General features: G+C 42.7%; 1 protein-coding gene across 2 annotated transcripts in view; it reads right to left on the bottom strand.

Moving 5' to 3' along the window:
- Nucleotides 1-17,029, bottom strand: part of ephb1 (EPH receptor B1) — a 238,357-nt gene that overhangs the window by 49,516 nt on the left and 171,812 nt on the right. The gene's annotated exons all lie outside the window — the stretch shown is intronic.

The raw sequence follows: 17,029 nt of genomic DNA, 5'->3' as shown, positions 1-17,029 counted from the left end.
ACATCAACAGATAGTCCACACTTACAGACAACTCGCATCGACAGATAGTCCACACTTACAGACAACTCGCATCGACAGATAGTCCACACGGACAGACAACTCACATCAACAGATAGTCCACACTTACAGACAACTCGCATCGACAGATAGTCCACACTTACAGACAACTCGCATCGACAGATAGTCCACACGGACAGACAACTCACGTCAACAACAGACCGATGTGAGAGAGAAAAGAGAACGAGTAAGTGGATAAAGAGCAGAGAAGAGTGAGTGAGTGAGTGAGAGTGAGTGATATATATCTTAACACCAGTAAGGTTTCACTGGCTCTGTTTTAGAGCAGAACAACCATTTCATATGCATGCAGCAATGGAGATGTTTTCCCCCCCATTTTATTTTATAGCTTTGAATGTCTGCCCATGAATCTTACATGCAAAGTTGCACAAGCTTTCAAACCACACACAGTCCCCCATTCATACTTACAGAGTCATAATTAAATGCAATCTTGTCTTGTGGATCACAATGAGCAATACGGTAGCTGCGTCTGTACAGTAATGTAGTGAAAAAGTGTTGTGTATTTGTCTCTTCAGATGTTGCGTTAAGAGGCAGTTTAATTACTGCGGGAAGTTAGAACATTTCATGCGCTTGTTCACTGGTGACTGAAGTAGCTGGCTTTTTAATTATGCCGCTGGACCAATTCCACCCACAGAGAGAGCATTTCATTTTTTTTGCTCCATAATGCCAATGCGTTAATAAAAAGAAACATGCATTGTGTAGGTATCGTTCTATTCCATATGACATTCCATTCATTTGTGCTCTCGTCTGATGCATTATTTTCAGCTTGAGAATATCTAGTTGAGAGGATGGGGACACACACACACAATTTCAAGCATACATGTAATGTAATGTATCTGTAATGTACAGTGTGTCTGTGTTATTGTGTGGGTGTGTATGTGTCATGTATACATGTTTGTACAGTGTGCTGAATGCATACATGCTTGTGTGTACTACATGCATGTGACTGAGAGAAAATAGCTGTATTAATATGTTAACTCTGAGTTATGCACTATATGCCACTCCGTCGGGGGGAAACCTCATGTGTCAAATTAAAAAATTGCAAAAGTAGCGGATCTACAAGCTCTAATGCGTCGCTTCTGCTACTGTTGATGCTTTTGTGTGATACTGTATTTCTGTATGAATTATGATCAAGTAGGGCATTAATTTACACAAAAACATGGATATAAGAGGTTTCTGCCAGATAGCAGAGATATACTCATTGCCATGCAATGTATGGATAATTGATATCTGTTGTTTTGATATTTTATATTTTTTTACACTTCAGCTTTCAATTTGACACATTAGGGTAAACACAGATAGGCTCTGCTTCACTAAATGGAACAAAAGCTTATTTAGTATCATTGGTAACACCACTGTTTATCCTTGTTGTCAACATGGCTGCTGTAAGAAAGGTCTATTCTTATGTAACTACAATTTGTGGGAAGCTCAATTATTTATTAAGTGAATTTGAAGGAATGTATCTCTGACTGACCACACAAACGGTCCAATTCGATTATGATTCTTTAAGAAATGACTAAATGCATCTGGAAATGCCACAATTTTGATTACATTTTGATTGGAATATTTTTATACTATGAATCCTGAAATAAAAATACACTGAAATCACACGTTCGAAGAGAGGACCTGATATATTCCGTTTTGGAAAATAGCAGTAGGGAGATAAGACAATAAAAAACAATGCACCACGCACATTTATATTCAAGACATGCCACATTTAATTAAATGTAATTTTAGTCAAAATAATCGATTCCATAACTTTTCAAATCAATGCGGTTGAATTGCCACCTTACGTTTGAAGAATTGTGATTGGGCATGTTTACACCCTTACTCTGAGAGGCCTTTGTTTTGTCTGCAGGCTCAAGAGGGAGCCACCCATCCAGCCAGCCAGCCTGCAGGCCTTCCAGCTACCTGCAGTGGAGTTTGGAGGCTGCTGGAGCTATCTGCTACGGGGGATCAGTAATTAGTTAGGGCTGTCACCTTCCCATAACGCAGAGTGAATATGACAGCCAGAAAATAAGACAGCACCTACACTACACCCACCGCTGCGGGAAGCTGATAGCTAGACACAGACAGAGAGAGGGAGAGGGGGAGAGAGAGAGAGAGAGAGAGAGAGAGAGAGAGAGAGAGAGGAAGGAGCAAAACTCCTTGTGTCAGTAAAACAGGGTAGTTTGTTTGCAAGGCCTGGTAAACATACTAGCTCATATTGCAAGAACGCTTCATGCAGGCATGGTTGTTGCTATAACACTTCCCTATGAGGATGTGATTCAACCGGTGTTGCCAAGTCTGCTACTCCGCTTATAGCAACTTTGGGCTTGTTTTTCGGTAAAAGCGCTCGTACAAATTAAATAAAAAAAATATAAACACGGAAGGTGTGTGTGTGTGTGTGTGTGTGTGTGTGTGTGTGTGTGTGTGTGTGTGTGTGTGTGTGTGTGTGTGTGTGTGTGTGTGTGAGTGGGTGGTGGATGATGGTATAGGAAGAGATAAGAGACACGAGGCAGAAGCGGCCCACACCAAAATCATTATCCAATCTGATAAGTGTAATTGAATCATTCCGGTTGCTCCGTCATTGAGCAGACGAAGTAAACACTGCTATATGAAATGTGCCCCCCCGCTCTCTCTCTATCTCACACACACACACACACACACACACACACACACACACACACACACACACACACACACACACACACACACACACACACACACACACACACACACACACACACACACACACACACACACACACACACACACACACACACACATAATGATGTGTGCAATCACATTAGGCCTTATTGGACACTGTGCCTGATGAAGACAAATATGATGCAGGATGGAGAGGGGAGGGCAACACATCACACCCATAGGCTTTCATTCTGTCTCTGGGAGGACAGAGGCATAGAAATAGAATACAGGATGTATAGCCGGTTCATAACATTTAATCATTTCACAGATCTTTTACGTTTCGTTTCTTATTTTTGTGTAGCCATTCGGCTACACAATATATCACTGTTGTCAGTGTTGTGGCACATGCGATACTCTCATAAATAGTCGCAAAATATACTCTTGCATCCTGAGTTTTGCATTTATAGCTCAGCGTCGTGTGCATTGTGAAAGCACTGAAGCTTAACGGAGAAGGAAGCCACGAAGCACCATGAACCACTTAAGCCGTAGTTCAAAGATAGTTAAAATAGATGAGCTATAAGTATAAGAAAGAAAGAAAGAAAGAAAGAAAGAAAGAAAGAAAGAAAGAAAGAAAGAAAGAAAGAAAGAAAGAAAGAAAGAAAGAAAGAAAGAAAGAAAGAAAGAAAGAAAGAAAGAGCACGGATGAGCGAACTTGAGGGCAAGGATTGGCCCACTCCTGACATCACCACAGCCCCGTCTGTTGATTACTAGAATTTCGTGCGCGCTACGCGCGCACTCATCCCAGAGCGACTTTGCCACGCACTATGGGAAGAAATAAATGGCGGGAGTTGACTCCACATGTAGTAACGAATGGGTTATTGGAAATGTACCATTGTTTTGTCCTGAATATTTCCACAGCCTAAGTACTAAAGGATTGTGACTGTGGGACAGACATACAGTCTGACATACAATAGGCTACACGTGTGCACAGTGAATAAACAATGACCTATATGCCCAGAGTTCTTAAATTAACATAGTTGGATTTTAACAGAAAGACAATGCCATAAATCAGTCAAAGTAAGTGACAGACTCAACAGTAGCACACAGCATGCAAGGCAGCGATGCATGCATGCAAACATGTTTGTCCAGCTGAGATTTAGTGTCTCCATCTCTCTGTGGAAGAGGTTGCACATGACCTGTACGGCCACACTGAGGCGCTCCAACACAAACACAGACACAAAACAACACCACGCTGTTTGTCCAGTTGACCCAAATCAACACCAATACCTAGCCTGTTTGTCCAAAACACAGTATCTGCTGGCCACGTGTCTACTTCGCCACAACCTAATGTTAGTAACAAATGTAGGGGAGAGCCGCCAAGGTTGTAACGCTTCACGGTTGTAACATGGACGTTATATCTTGATTGGTCAACGCCACCATGACGCCATCGCGTCAGTATGTGTACAGCAACGTACTCTACGTGGCCAGGAGTTTGAAGTTTGAAGTGTTTACCTTCAAAATGCGTCTAATTTTACACCTGGAGTATATGTGTGGTACAATTTTTGTCTTTGGTGTTGGTGAATAAAAATCCACATGGATGTGTTCATGCTTATGTTCTTCATTAGTTTGCATCGTGTTTAGACGGAATTCACGTTCATTCTGGTCTGTAAGCAACTGCAAAGAAAACTTGCAAAAGCGGGTCATTTGTAACATGTGTTACAAATGGTCCGCTTCCATTCAATGCCATTATATGTAATATTTACATATTTGACATATTGGCCAATATTATATGTTCTGAAATGGTATTGTATCGTGTAGTGTATTCTGAAATTAGTTTAGGGTTGTATAACGTTGTACAACTCAATCAATCAAACGTTTGTTTAATCAATGTATTGCCCCATTGAAAAAAAAGAAATGGCCAAACTGGTACTGGTACACCCGATACTATTTAATATTTCCCTTATGTTTGATACATTTTCTTATCACATCCATGGTATAAAAACAATGCTAAGGAGTTGCTTCAATGAAATGTAATTGCTTTAAGCTGAGAACGATATGTTTAATGGTGTTTTTTAGCGTTGTTACATTTATCATGCATGCCGTTACAATTGATCCGATATGCGCAGCAAATGTAACACTGAAACAGCGTCCACGTTCGGTTGAATAACTCCCGACCTGTTTTATCAAAAAAATAACTTGAAGTGGTTTATGGTAGCTGACATGTGTAGGTCCGTTGCCTGAAAATATTACATGTGTAGCTAAACGGATCTCTGAGTAAAAGAATGAAACGCAAAATGTTACATCCTTGGCGGCTCTCCCCTATTAGTTTACTCACAGCACAGCACCGTCACTCCTGTCAGTTATTTCGTCCTAATAACTTGAAGTGGTTTATGGTAGCTGACATGTGTAGGTCCGTTGCCTGGAAATATTACATGTGTAGCTAAAGGGATCTCTGAGTAAAAAAATGGAACGTGCAAAATATGTTCTAAAATTGTATTGTATTGTGTAGTGTATTCTAAAATTAGTTTAGGGTTGTATAACGTTGTACAACTCAATCAATCAAACGTTTGTTTAATCAATGTATTGCCCCATTGAAAAAAAAGAAATGGCCAAACTGGTACACCCGATCCTATTTAATATTTCCCTTATGTTTGATACATTATCTTATCACATCCATGGTATGAAAACAATGCTAAGGAGTTGCTTCAATGAAATGTAATAGCTTTAAGGTGAAAACGATATGTTTAATGGTGTTTTTTAGCGTTGTTACATTTATCATGCATGCCGTTACAATTATTCCGATATGCGCAGCAAATGTAACACTGAAACAGCGTCCACGTTCGGTTTAATAACTCCCGAGCTGTTGTGTGTATTGCGTGGTGAAAAGGCCGTGTGTTTGTGTTGTAAACAACTCATGTTATGTCTGCGCACACTGTATGTTGCTATGGCTGCTGACGTTAGCATGTGTGCTATCAGGCAAAAGCTGAGATAGATATGCAACTACTACTGGGGAAAATGCCATACAAAACACAACACCTAATTTCGGAATGTTATTGTGACCTATTGAGCACAATCAGACCATCATGATTTGCTTGCTGGACCTATAATTAATTTATTAGCATTAAATGTCCACTCGCCCATCCAAAAGAAAAGCAAGATGGCTGCGACAGATTGTGAGCGCGACGGACTACGGAGGCCAGGAGGAGCAGAGCTGGTGACGTAAGAGGCAGGCAGTGTTGCCAGGTTTGCGAATTGTAAGCGAGTTGCAGTGTATGCAAGTAGCGTGGTTAAATTCCTTGTTTCTCGGCGTGTTGTGGCACCCGTTTATCTGCTGGCTCGATCGTGATTTTCATAAAAGTAATATTTGCAGAGTAAATAAGAAACTTGAACGGCTAAAAAATAGGCTATGTCAGTTCGGGGAGGGTGGCGAATTTATTTTGCATATAGAGATGTGTGGTAAAAGTGTGGTTCGGTCGGAGATAGAGCATGAAGAATGAGTATGGGTACACCTTTTCACTTGTATATAAGATAAATGGAGGGAAGGTGAGCAGACAGCTGGCGTTTGTCCAATGGGGGGGGGGGTCATCCCTTGAGGGTGACTCTGTCCAGGACAGTGGCCTTTTCCTGCTGCCAGTCAAATGGGGATTTATTTGACGCACTCCACATACATCTGCCACTTGAAAATGATCTAGCAGGTGGCGGTTGCAGCGGATCTGGGACAGCCAATGAGAGGCCCTGCCAGGAAGAGACCTCCAGCCAGGAGAGGCCCTCTCCTGCTGTCAGTCAAATGGGGATTAGGAGCGCCACAACCCTAACTTGCTAAATTAAGACACGGTGGCAGGTGGGAGGGCAGATGGGAGAGCAGCCAATCAAAAGCCAATGCCAGGAAGTGACAGACAGGGAACACCGTGGGCATTCTGGTCTACTCTGTGCAGTGTTCAGTTGGCTCTCGCCGAGATAAGATCTGCCTAATGTTACTGAGGCAACGCTGCCAAGGATGCTGTTACTTAGAGAAAATCGTTGCTGTCGGCCCGGAAACCTTGTATGTCCAAAACCGTTACTTTTCAGGAAATGGGAAGAACCTGTATTATTTAGTCTACAAGACCTTGTTAATCATTTTCATTGGTCAAATATTTATGAAACTCACAGACACGCTTTCACTTTCAACGCAAAAATATTTTTTGAGGCTTTTTCTGCCTTTTACTGACAGTCCACGGTGAAGAGAGACAGGTAACGGGGATAGAGGATCGCAGAGTGACAAGCAGCAAAGGTCCGTTGGGTCCGGGAACGGATCCTGGCACTTGCAGTCGGGCATCATAGCCTATGTGGTATGTTAAGCACTCGACTGTCAGGGCCCTGGAGATACAAGGATTCGGCCCAACAGCAATGAAATATCCTCCATTGGTCATTGTCTGAAGATAGTGCGGGCTATTTTCTGTGTGACGGGCCGGCCGAGCACTAAGTCTGTTATCTGTAAACTGCACCAACACACCTTTCATATCGTACTCTCCAGTGGTGAGACAGTGTCCAAATGAAGTGTCAGTGTCCTCTCTATATTAAAGCTGAGCCAGCTATTGGATCTGGCGGGAGTGTGTTTGTGTAAGTGTGTGATTGTGCATGCATGCAAAAAATAACAACCCCCTCTCCCTGAAAACGGACATTATGGCCACTTGGCAGAAGGACAGATATGTAGAGATGCCATGTGTCCCCTCTACACGGTGCATGTATGCACACACGCATGTATGCGTAAGTGCACCCTTGTACACACACACACACACACACACACACACACACACACACACACACACACACACACACACACACACACACACACACGCACACGCACACACACACACACACACACACGCACACACACACAGAAGGGGAGTGCGAACAGAAGATAGTCCAATTTTGTGTCTGTAAAGGGGAATTTTCTACCATTAATGTCTCTGATTAAAAAAAGCTATTGCCTTGGGTAAAAAAAAACAGCAAAAGAGAAGGGAGAACATGGGTTAACAATTCAACTGTGGAGACAAGAAAGATTGTATTACCAAGTGCTCATGAATTCTAATCTATGAAAAGAATTGTTGTTATTTTAAGTTAAATGTTAATTTAAGGCAGCTTGAAGCTGATATTAAAGAGCATTTAAATGTCTTTAATCACCGAGGGCAGGAGGGGGAAAGCCATAATGAACATAACATCAAGTAATAGAAAAATATGTTTTTGAAGCCAGGTAGTGGGGGTTGTTAAGGCCTGAAAGTGTAAGTACATTTACACTACATCTACACTCCTAATACGTGAGTAATTATTAAATTAAAAATTTCATTTATTTTTCATAATTGTTTTGGAAAACGAGAAAAATAACAAAAACAATTATAATTATAATAAAATTAATGAAAAAAGTTGTTGAAAAAGCCTGGGGATTTTTACAGGTATGAGGACTCTGTCTGACCAGAGCCTTTTGTGGAGTTTCTGGACAACCGTGTATCCGACCGCCACTGCACTCCCTGTGGTGGTGTGGAACGCATGTGTCAAATTTGAAGTCGGTGTGGCGAACGGTTCTTGCGTTACGCGGATTGCAGATGTACATCCATACACATGCACGTACACACGTACGTACAGAGACGTTCCAGTTCCAATTTTGCATGCTCATTTCTTTATGTCATCACTTCCGATTTCACTTGTTTAATCTGTATCCTGTTTGAGCGCTCTATCCTGATTGGATAAAATTAATATCCCAAACTGAAAATGAAAATGGGGCCTGCGTATATTCACGTCACTCGACGTCACTGAAAATGAGGGTACAAACCTCAGTGCCTTTCGAGCATAAATGGGTTTGAATTGAATTATTTATTTATTTTCATGTTCTTCCCCCAAGAGTATTCCATAGACGAAAACCAAGAGCATTCGTAAGGTGCAAGTAGTTGTAGATCTGTCTCTCTAACACACACACACACACACACACACACACACACACACACACACTCTCACTCTACAGGTCCATGCACACAGAGCGTGTTTTTGTGTCGTTTCTCCTTCAGTTTTCCAAAAAACGTGTCCAGTGTGAAACCACCATACCTCTCTAACTTTGTCTCTCTCAGGTGCATGCTTGTCCAGAGGCAAAACACAATTACAAATGTCCAAACCAATGACAGTAATTGTTTTTAGATTGCTTGTGGTTATGAAAAGGCATGCGGCTGGGTGAACTGAGGATTCTGATTGCAAAAAAGTTTGAATTACTTTGAACACATTATCTTTTACTTTTGATTGGACATAATTACGGGAGGTTGTAATCTTTACTCGCACACTGTGTGCTAAGAGTTCTTTTTCCTAGTTCACACGTCTATTTTTAGGGGCAAATACAAGTGAAATATTCATACTGTAGAACCCTGTAAATGATGAGAATGGTTATTAGGATAGATTACATCCCATAGCCTGGAGGCAAGATTGTGATGTTTTCACCAGAAATGGGAGCATTCCAGCATTTCATGCCTGCAAGTAGCACTTTCTCTCTCTCTCTCTCTCTCTCGCGTGCTCTCTAGAGGCAATATACAATTACAACTATCTAAACCGATGACAATAATTGTTTTTGGATTGCTTGCTGGCATTTATGAAAAGGTATTGGGGCTGGGGTGGGTTAATAAAATAGAATTACGATTATGAAAAATACTTTGAACTGATTGTCTTTTGCTTCTTTGGATTGAAAAGATTACGCTAGGTCCTAATCTTTACTCGCACCGTGTGCTCATAAATTATTCTTCCGGTTCACACATACAGTATCTATTTTTAGGCAGAAAGGATGAGTTGAATAACTAAAACTAGATAGCCCTGAATATGATAAAAAAAGGTTGGTTATTAGGATGGACTGCACCCGTAGCCTGGATCCCTGCATGTATGTGAAGATCCGTTATCACAATAGACAGTACATCCCATAGCATTGGAGGGATGACTGCTCTGTGATCGGCTAGTGTGTTATTAGGCCAACTGGCCGCTGAATGTTGTAACTTCAGTCAGTCAGTCAGTCAGTCAATCAGTCAGCCAATCAGTCAGTCAGTCACAGACATTCATGTTTATTTGGCATTAAGGCTGAAATCTCCAAAAAGAATAAGGACACTCGAAGAAGTATCTTTATCAAGCAAAGCGAGGAAAAGCAAAATCGTTTGGTAAGGAAAATGTTACCCTTTGACTTATATATATTATTATGCAGAAAGGCTTTTCAGGGATTAGCTCCTTGTACCAGCTCTCCCACCAACATAGAAACTGGCTTGCAGGCTTCCGTTACACTGGGCACGAGAGAGAGGGGGAAAAAAATATGGGGTTGAAGAAAGAGAGCGAGTGTGTCTGGAGGACAAAATATGAACGCTCAGCCAGGGAGCTGAGGGAACTCCGCACAATGTCCTGCTTTTCACCCGTCCCTATTAACGATCCAAACATGTCTGGGAGTACAAATAGGGTGTGTGTGTGTGTGTGTGTGTGTGCGCTGCGTTCCTGTGTGCACTGGAGTCTCCTCCTCCTGGAGAGCAAGAGGGATTTTAGGTTTTGCTACCACGATATGTGTTGCATATAGTGATGGCAAATCACTGCATAATGTCTCAGTTTCTGCTGTTCAACTTATCCCAATGTGCTAAAGACAGTGTAGTGCATGCGCGGATTGCGCGCACGCACGCACGCACACACGCATACTGTCTGAAGGCACACATACAGACACACAGAAACTCAGCACAAAAAGTTTGGAAACTTAACTTTGGTCGGTTACTTCTCCCCATTTAATAATACCAATTGGTATTGGTATTTTATATCGTTTTTGTTGTTGATTAGACACCTTTACAACGAGGTATAGCTGGAATGAGCAACACAGCTAAATGTGTTGGCAGCGCCTCGGGAAAAAAAAGTCAAAATGGCAAATGGTCAGTATTCACCCTTGCTTTGAGTTGCTTAGTGGATTGGATGATTGCACTCTCCCACAGTGATAAGGGAAGAAAACAACACATATTGGCCATTTTTACACTCAGTGTTAGGGAACTCAGTACCATCTGGAAGATTTATACGCAGCCACAACAGCAGGTATGGTATGGGGCAGTATCTCTCTCACAGGCAAGACAGAACTTGTCCTGATTGAAGGCAATCTCATGCAGTGAGATCATTATCATAATTTTTCGACCGCGGTCGAAATTATGGATCATTCATTGCCATCCCCAGTTCCTGCTTACTGATGCATGTGTCCCTAGTGATGACATCAGGGAACGGAAGTTTTCTACCTCTGGTCTGCTTTTTATCTTATATCTTAACTTAGAGTAGATTCGGCTCGATGGTCGTCCTAAATATTTTTACTTTGCTGGGATGACTAGATCTTATGCATGTCATTGCAGGCTGACCAGGCCATACCCTTCCTAATTTGAAAGTCCTTTTTGGGAAGAAGATATCATTCGTGTTGTATTCTTGATATGATATGATATGATGTGATGCGATGTGATGCGATGCGATACGATATATGATATGATATATGTTATGATAAGATATAAGATATATATGTAGTGAGATATGGGGATGACATTATGGAGGCAGCAGCGATCCCGATCTTCAGAATCTGGGACCTAACGCCATCCTCCAGGATAACAACGCTCACCCCCACAGAGCCAGGATCATCACTGAGTACCTCCAGAATGTGGGAGTGGAGAGGATGGAATGGCCTGCCATGAGTCCAGACCTCAACCCATTTGAACACTTGAGGGATCAGCTTGGGGCTGGACATGCTGTACTGTACGCGCGCGGCTAGAGTGAACAAAAGAACCACGTCGAGTGACTTGCAACAGATCCTGGTTGAAGAAAATGTGGCTAGATTAGTGACCAGCATTAGGAGGAGGTGCCAAGCTGTTGTAACCCGAGTTCCTTGTCCTGCTCCCATCCGGTCCCTCTTGGGCAGAGATGATGTACTCTGAACAAAATCTGATCAAACAAAATCTGATCACAACTTCACAAGCTAACAAGTCTAAACTGTCCCGATACTTCCGGTTCATGGTTTCTGCTTGAGAGAGACCAGATCATGCATAGGAGGAGGAAAATCCATACACTGCCTGTGTATATGGATCTTCCACACGCTACTGAGTTCCCTAACAATTAAATATGTGTTGTTTTTTTCCTTATTACTGTGGGATAGTGCAATCATCCAATCCGCTAAGCAACTCAAAACAAGGCTGAATTAATACCAACCATTTGCCATTTTGGCAAGTTTTTTGGAGGCACTACCCACACGTTTAGCTGTGTTGCTCATTCCAAGAATGCCCGATCCTTACAAGCTATACCTCGTTGTAAACGATATAAAATACAATACCAATTGGTATTATTAAAGGGGAGAAATAACCAACCAAAGTTACGTTTCGGAACTTTTTGTGCTGAGTTTATATATGTATGGACAAACAGTCACACAAACGCAGACAGACACTTTCGCACACACACACACACACACACACACACACACACACACACACACACACACACACACACACACACACACACACACACACACACACACACATCAGTAACCAGGGCCAGTGGCTGCTCCGCTCCAGTCTTAATGGAGGCCGTGACCTCCAGTACAGCGAGTTATTTCCAAACGATCCAAACTTTGGGGGCAAACCAGAGGAAAACGGAGCAGAAAGAAGGCGAAAGAGAATGACGGAATGAAGGTCTACCTCTTCTCTGCAGACTTCTAATATATTATTTCATAACACTTCCCAGATTGCAGGGTCCCCGGACCACTTAACTCGAAACAGAGAGGATGGGCTGATTGGGGGGGGGTCTGACGTGTGAGCAGAAGCCTCCAGCACTCAGTGCACCTCATTTCAGGACCCACTGTCCAAAAACTGCATTCTTTCATAGGAAATAATGGTGTTTTGTGCAGGAAATGCTCTGAGGTATGACAGGATCAGTACTTGTTCAATCGCAAATGGTATGAGGATCAAAAATTCTATGGCAAAGGATTGTTTTCTGCTTTGCATATCAATTAAAGAAGAATGTCTTGCTGTCTGGTCTGAAATCCCGCAATAGAAATAACGTTGTGGGGAGCACACACCAACAACTTATTTAGTTTTTATTCTAAATAACGTTGTGGGGCGCACACACCAAGAACTAATTTAATTTTTATTCTTGCATAGTGAATAATAGAAAAACGTTAAGTTTCTGTTCATGTCATTGCCTTGCTTGTAGCCATAGCCATACAATAGCAAAATGTTGAAATTTCTTTTGCAAATTTCATCACAATTGAATTTTTTCCCATGGAGTAACTGAGAGCTCACAAAAATCGACTGTTTGCTCAGCACGCCCATGTATTGACCTAACCTCCCCTTAGCACCGGCAGAGAGAGAAAAAAACCCTGGCGCCGCCAGTGACTGTTGAGGCTAAAAGTTGACCCGTACCCGGGTTTGTGCCCTGCTCCTACCCTCATCTCTTCCTTCTCATCTCGGGACCCGCAGGGAAGGACGCAAAACATAACTGGCTGCTGGTTCAAATGTTTGCCTCACCAACAGCTAAGCTCAAATATGCAGAGCTCCCGCTGAAAGCGCTACAGCACAACAACATGCATCCGCACGCCAAGCTGAAAGAACAGCTTCTGCTGAGTAGGGGTGTGGGAGGAGGCTTCCTGGGGGACAGGGGGGGACCGCGAGACGAGTCGACACTCTACAACACTTACTGCTCACTGACTGTGCTGAGCACGTTGAGACAATCAACTCAGCAGAGCCATAACAGTGTGACACATAAAAGAATAATATCGCCAGTGCGGAGACACATAAAAAGAGGGAGAGGATAGCAAGGCCGTTTTTTATGAAAAAGACAAAAAAAATCCCTGGATTTTTATAATGGCTGTATTATACAGGCTATAAGTTCCCTGTGGCGCCGGGCAGAGCAGGGCAGTGTGCAGGGGAGTGTGTTATGGACACCGCCAGAGACATTGCTCCATAATTGCCTTTTATGACTAAAAGGCCACATCATCGCTTTGCGGCTATCAGGAACTTCTCCGTGTTCGGGCCTTCTCAACCATTCAGCGAATCGATGAGAGACCGTTTGTGGTACTGACCTCGGTGACGAAGCAATTCCACTCCCATGGTGTTTTCTTTTTTTTTGTTATTTTATACGCAGAGCATGGTAGGCATGCTAGCGCAATATAATCGTTGGTGGGTAACCCCAGCCAACATGTCATGTCAAAAATGCAGAATATTTATGTGAGCATGTCGTCACTCTGTCGCATGCTGCTAACAGGTTGTAAATTATGTGCTGTGGAAATTGCCTACACGGCACACTTCCATTTCATTTCGTGCCAAAAAAATGTGCTGCGCACTCCATTTTGAATTTCTAGTGAAGTTCTCGGGTTGGCACAGAAATGCACGCAGAGAATAAAACACAAATATGCACTAGCACGTACACACACACACACACACTTCCAACGTGCGCACACTGTAAACACATAGCACACGTGTATGTCATACCAAAGCATCTATCTGGGCTGTGATAGCAGGGTGAGGAGCCAATGAAAGGTCACATTCTTAACTGTAGTGTTTCAGAGGAGAACCACGGAGGCAGAAATATGAGGCAGCTCATGGTGTCCGGCTCTCACTGTCTGTGTCTCTCTTTCACTCTCTTCTACCACATACTGTACATTCACCTTCTTCAAAACGTGCCTGAGAAAAGGACAAAACTAAAGTCAGATTTGTAGGGGTGGTATCCCTTTTTAACCCATTTTGGTGGGACCCCTTTTGGTGTTAGGATTATGTTACGCTTTAGCTATTGAAAAATAGCAGATCTACAAGCTCATAGGTCTACGAGCTTGTAGGTCTGCTATTTTTGAGTGGTGCAACCACTCCTACAACCAGCAATGTCCGTGTACCTGTGTACCTGTGTAAATGAGCACGAGTATGTGACTTATTAATACCAGTAGGGGGTGCCAGAAACAGAGAGAGGGGTAGTGCTGTGTCTCTAATGAGAGAGAGAGAGGGGGGGGGGGGAATTGCACCACTCAGTTCACACGTGTGTGATTTTTGAAGAACGACTGACATAGAAACATAGCTTTTCCAGAAAACTGTCAGGATGTAGAAGACATTTTTTTTATCTGATCTCAGGCCTCAGGTTTTTCATAATTTTCTTCTGAAAGTCATCATCTGCCTTCTCATAGTCATCTTCTCAGCTTGGATCTCATTGATTTTTAATGTTATGCTATTTTATTTCTTTACAGGGGTGAGCTGGGAGAGGAGAGAGCAGCCTCTCAGTCATCTGGATCACCCCGGCCGGCATAATTAGCAATCTTGTCCACATTACGCGGCGCTCATCTATTTGCTTGGGGACACGCTACATAAACATCAATAGGATTAGGTTGCATTGGTATTCATGAGCTAATGGGTGGCTTTATGAGCGTTATTTACACGACACTAAGCTGTCTGGAGGGTAAGATTTCAATCAGGTTCAGTTTCATGACCTGTGCAGCAAGGCCACAGGAGGAAACCGAGAGTGACTCATCCACTCTGGGATGGGGTTTCCAATAGCAAATAAATTAATAAATATAGCCTATATATATGCCGTATATATATTAGTTTTCTGCCTTTATATGGATAGTACAGTGAAGACTGACTGGAAACAACGGAGAGAGAGAAGGGGAGTGCATGTTACACAGAAAAGGCCGTCAGGTTCAAGAATCGAACCCACAACTCATCGCCAAGCTGCATCAGAGCCAATATGTGGTATAGTGTCCCCAAATGATGATTATCATCATCACCAATAACAACAACAATAATATAATAATAATAATAATAATAATAATAATAATAATAATAATAATAATATTATATGTGTTATTTTCTTTTTTTTTGTCTTCACTTGTTAGACAATGCAACACTTGAAAAGGGAAAAAAAGAGACACACAATATTCTAGGTTATGATTGTGAGTATTGATCTTTGGGTGTGACCAGCAAATTGCCCACAATTACACAACACTTCAAATTGATCTTTTATCTTATATTTAAAGACTGGAACACGGGGTCAAGGTGCAGTGACCAAGACTTGCACATCTCTCAACTTGAGATAACAATAGCACACAACCGCACGCACGAATGCGCGCGCACACACACACACACACACACACACACACACACACACACACACACACACACACTACACACACTATAGTGTGTGTAGTGTGTGTATACACACACTACACACCTATATCGATCGGCTTTAGGTGGACAAACAAGGGCCCAAACAAAAAGCCATGGAGCCTTGGGTCCCTCCGTATCATTATGTCTGAAGGCGAGGCCTTGGGAAAAGCCTGCAGGTCAATACTGGCGCAGCGCAGACACAGCGGGGGAGTGCTGCTTGCTTATTAAAGCAGCTGCATTGTGAGGCAGCAGACGGGTCGATGCTGACTCCCCCTAGATGCATTGCATTACCACAGTGGGACTGGCCGCCGTGCCACACAGAGCGGGACTACTGGAGTAGAGGTCAACCTATTCACTTCATCAGCAGCAGAAACCAAAGAACAGTGGGAGAGATGGACAGAGCGTGCCCAAATGACATATTATCTGCCCGGGGGCTCCGACTATGGCACGCATCCGGGGGGTGGCGCGGGCTTCTGCCGTCGTTAACAGTGTTCTATGAACGTATAAACACTTGTAGAGGGTGCTGGGTGGGCGGTCATCCAAGCGTAGTTTTACATAAACACTTACATAAATCAAAGGAAAACACATGTATACACACAGTGCGATCCTTGAGGTTCGTTTAAAGCTGCAGTCTGGGACTTACTTTAATAAATAAAACATTTTAACCATCCTGTACGTTATACACTATGTAAAAACAACTGTGTATGTGCCTGTGTGTGAAGACTACAAACTGAAAAGTGTACTGGCCTGATTGGTTGAGCCTCAACAAGGGCCTTTCTCGGCCCCACCCTTCTGCCTTTGTTTATATTGAGTTTAGTTTCCAAGATGGCCGCAGCACCAGGAGGGGGTGGGGCGGAGGTGAGTGGGCGGGGTCGACATATGCCCTTACTGGGCTGCATTCAAGACACTTGCCTCGTGTCTGACACCTGACTTGTGTCTGAACACAGCTTTGATGCATGTGTTCTGCCCCCCTCCCCCATCAAACAAAATGTTTGGTCAAATCATATGGGCATCCATTGGAAATGCATTGGAAATGCATATAAAGCATTATATAGTATATATATATATATATATATATATATAGACCTTAAATAACCGAAATGTGTGTCACTAACAGCTTAGGACTAAATAAGCAATATTGATCAAAACTAAATCAACTTAGACGGTTAACCTCCCACAGTTAA

The sequence above is a fragment of the Protomyctophum bolini genome (genome assembly GCF_963924005.1).
Source record: "Protomyctophum bolini genome assembly, chromosome: 12".
In the NCBI taxonomy this organism is placed as follows: domain Eukaryota; kingdom Metazoa; phylum Chordata; class Actinopteri; order Myctophiformes; family Myctophidae; genus Protomyctophum; species Protomyctophum bolini.
The sequence above is the reverse complement of the archived record's forward strand: the minus strand, read 5'-3'. Positions and strand labels throughout refer to the sequence as shown.